The sequence below is a fragment of the Mus pahari genome, chromosome X (assembly GCF_900095145.1).
Source record: "Mus pahari chromosome X, PAHARI_EIJ_v1.1, whole genome shotgun sequence".
Lineage (NCBI taxonomy): Eukaryota > Metazoa > Chordata > Mammalia > Rodentia > Muridae > Mus > Mus pahari.
In genome coordinates this window covers 32993354-32997813 of record NC_034613.1, presented here as the reverse complement: position 1 = coordinate 32997813, position 4460 = coordinate 32993354, and positions in this window count along the sequence as shown.

The window sequence follows — 4460 nt, the reverse complement described above, 5'->3', positions numbered from 1 at the left end:
GTGGAGAAATAGAAACACTCCTCCATTGCTGGTGGGATTGCAAGCTTGTACAACCACTCTGGAAATCAGTCTGGCGGTTCCTCAGAAAATTGGACTGTCTTATATGGTAAGAAGACAGAGACAAGCAGAACAGCAGAAAAAAATGGGGGAAGAATGTGGGGTAAGGGAAAAAAATAAGACAAAACTCTGCCTTTTCCAGCACCCCTAGCCTCGCCTCTGTCTCAAATGTGAAGCCTTCAGAACAAGCTCCCCAGCCATGGAGGAGCCTTCAGATTTCTGAATGGAAACTTTTGCTGGAAGTGGAGTATGTCACAGCGGCCTGGTGTGTGAAGGGTACATAAGCAGCAACATCTAGGAATTAGAAAGAGTGCAACTCTGGTCTCCACCCCATAAGCACTTGGTTTCCAGAATTCTGAGTTATGGCAACTTACACGATGGCTGTGACACTATGAGCTCTGACCCATTTCTTTGGGGGAAAGGAGACTGGGGAAGTCCACATGAACTGAGAAACTTCCCCACAATCAGTGGAGAATCATCCTCCATGCTGTTCAGAGTCCACATGTGTTCAAAGGTGATCAAAGAATCCCCAAGAAACAGACCCTAGAGTCTACCAAAGGAGAGAGACGTCCAGGTTTCTGTGGGCAAGCACAGAGCTGGGGAAACTCACATACTAACTGTGAGAATGGATGGTATCTTTCCAGGAACAGAGACTAGAATAACTTCTCAGCATGGCAATTAGGTCAGGTACAGGCTAGGGAAAGACAAACAGGAGAAACCCCACTGAAGGAGGATTTTTGAGTTCACTGGATCTTACAGATACTGTATAAAGGATTACTTTGGGGGCGGGGGATGCAGGGTGAATCCAGGTCAAAGTGGTGCTAACAATCTGCACACTTGCCTGCTTCTGGCCACTCTCCAAGTTGGAAAGAGATGATTCCAGATGATTCCAGTAGGTCTTTATCTACCTCCATTTATCACAGCCAGGGGATAGCTTCTTCCATAGATGTCCAGAGAAGGAATAAGAGAGTGTAGTGGGCTAGGAGAGGGATGGCAGAGAGAGAGAGAGAGAGAGAGAGAGAGAGAGAGAGAGAGAGAGATCCAGAAAGTGAAACAAACCAAGAAGAGATTATTTCCTAAGGCTTTGGAGGTGAACAGATTTGCCAGAAAGGCAGATAGCATGAGGAGTTCAAGTGAAAAGTAGATGAAAACCTGGAAAAGGTGAGCGAGGTCTCCTCTGGAAAGCAGTACTCCACAAGGGAATTTAGTTTTAATCCAGTATCTTTTAATAATAATCTTGCCCCATAAGGATGTTATACCCAAATTGCTATTTATTGTACTTGTGTGTGTGTGTGTGTGTGTGTTTGTGTGTGTATGTGTATGTGTGTGTGTGAAAAGCAGAAGCATGAATAGCAGTGCTTTATCTATTTATTTTTATCTTTTTCTCCTCTGTGTAGGATCTCCTCAGCCATAATTGGCTAATACCATAAGCTATAGGGCTGCCACTCAGGATAACTCCTATAATCCCAATTACAAATGAAGGGACAAAAACTGCTTAGAAAAGCAGCCAGTACTTTAGAAGGCAATAAAGATTCTTCTCAAGTTCAATAAAACCAGAAATACACGTCATATTGATATATTGTAATATATACACATATATATACACACATACATACATATATGAAACAATGTGTTTATATGCAACTTCAAAATTAAGTTTAAATGGTATAAAGAAAATAATGTCCAAAACAAAAGGACATTGATTCATGTTATCCTAAATCCCTTTGATGTTTAGCATAATAGGCAAGAGTTCAACTGTTTTATCTGCTTTGGTGTCACTGAGCTGCAAAATTATGATTGAAGGACAGGAACATTTCAGTATTCTGTTTTGGAAACTGGGGGTATTGTTTCATAACATTCCAAAATTGGACAAATGATATTTCTTTGAGGCTAATTCCAATGTAGAGCCTGAGACTGTATAATAAACATTTTGAATCCTCACACAGGAAAAAAAAAATCTTCTAGTTAATCCTTATCTAAAATGCAGTTTTTATTCATGCATGCTTTTGTAACATTATGGATCAATATTTTAAAAATGTTACTTCACTGGGCCTTCTTACTTGGGCCTTCCAAATATTGACATACGTTTATAATATAGAATAAGCATCATACTTGTTACTAGATATGATCAGAAAGAAACCTGTGCTATGAAAGCTAAAAAGGTAATAATGGTAGTTGTGGCAGATACGAGTTTTCCAAAATTCTAATTTTAACTTGGACGCTTGAAAAAAATTGCTAACCCTATTAATTTACCCCTTTGAAGTGACAGGTTTATTTTGTTAACTTTAAAGATTTAATTATTTTTATGTATATGAGTACACTGAGCTGTACAGATGGTTGTGAGCCTTCATGTGGTTGTTGGGAATTGTATTTAGGACCTCTGCTCGTTCCAGTCGGCCCCGCTAGCTCAGTCCCTTCTCGCTCCAGCCCAAAGATTTATTTATTATTATACATAAGTACACTGTAGCTGTCTTCAGATGCACCAGAAGAGGGCATCAGATCTTGTTATGGGTGGTTGTGAGCCCCTGTGTGGTTGCTGGGATTTGAACTCAGGACCTTCAGAAGAGCAGTCAGTGCTCTTACCCACTGAGTCATCTTGCCAGCCCATTTTGTTAATTTTAAAGAAATGTCTGCTTAAACCCCCAAACTGAATAACCCAAATTTGTTTTTTATTTCATTTAAGATAAGCTATTACTGTATGGTGCTTTGAATGAGAATGGGTCCCATAAGCTCAGTATTTCAATGTTCCCAGTTGGTAGATTATTTAGGAAGGAATAGGAGATGTGTGGGCTTTGAGATGTCACCAAACCCTTACCCAAGTCCAGTGTCTCTCTATCTTAGCCTTCTGTCTGCAGAGCAGAATGTGAGCTCTCAGCTACTGCTCTAGTGCCATGCCTGCTTGCATGCTACCACACTCCCTGCCATGATGGCTGTGGACTCAAGCTCAAACTGTATATAAGCCCCCAGTTAAATGCTTTCTTTCTAAGCTGCTCTTGTGGTCATGCTGTCTCTTCATGGCAATAGAAAGGTAAGACGCATTGCATCTTCAAGCTTGCATGGGACTCATATTCTTCCCACCTCAACCTTCTTGGTTTTTTTGTTTTTGTTTTTGTTTTTTTTTTTTTTTTTTTTTTTTTTTTTTTTTTGGTTTTTCGAGACAAGGTTTCTCTGTATAGCCCCGGCTGTCCTGGAACTCACTTTGTAGACCAGGCTGGCCTTGAACTCAGAAATCTGCCTGCCTCTGCTGGGATCAAAGGCATGTACCACCACGCCCGGCTACACCTCAACCTTCTGAGTGATGGAATTACACATGTGCTTCCATGCCTGGCAGGGTACCAATTCTTTTATCTAAGATGGTGTTTTGTGAAAAGGCTAATTTTTAATGGCACAAATGTTTGTCCCTGGGGCTTGGGGGCAGTAGAAGTGCTTCTCATTTTGTCTTGAGACAGACAAAGCGCTTCCACCTCCGTTCTCAAGGGTCAATATTTATAATATGAACCATTTGCATACTTCATGTAATCTTCTTAAAATAGACAAATTAGAATAGGATAATTGGCCTTTGTGATGAAAAGTCTATACTGTCCACAGGACACTGGTTATAGCAGCATTGGCTACTACTGTATCAATCTGTGCTGAGGGGCTGGTGGTCTCATCTCACCCACGATTAATTTACTCAGGCTGCTGTCACAAATCTGTCCAAGGTTAATGGTTTTTAAACCACACACATCATTGCTACACTGTTCTTCAGGTCAGAAGTCTGAAATCCCTTTCATGGTGCTTAAATGAAGGCATGAGAAGGGCCAGTTGCTTTACCCTTGGGGCTTCTGTAGTTGTATGTGGCTTATAGTTCTTTGCTCCATCCCTCGAAGCACAGCATCTTCCTTTTACCCCAGCAGCCATCCTTGCCTTCCTCTGCTCTGCCAGGACTGTTCATCCCGAAGAAACAGAATGAATGCCCACCTGCAAATTATTTTAGATGTCAAGACTTCTGACTATACACTCATCCACCCAGGAGGTGTAAAAACGTGTGTGCTCAATGTGGTGGCGACACACCTTTAAGCACTACACTAGATGTAAAGACAGGGGAATTTTTATGAGTTCCAGGCCAGCCCAGTCTTGTGTAATAGTTTTCTTTGAGATTGTATAACAGGGCTCCAGACCTTAGTAGGCCAACAGACTTTAGCACAACTGACTCCATAGTGGAAGTAGCATCCAGGCTGTAAAACTCAGCATATGTAGACAGCACCACCTGCCAAAATGAAAACAAAGACTTAATCCATCAAAGTCTATAGTTCTGGGAAAGTCTCTAATGTGCTAATCTTTTTGTTGTTGTTGTTGTTTTTGTTGTTGTTGTTGTTGGCTTCTATAGTTCTGCTTCTGGCTAACTGTTCTTATTAATGGAA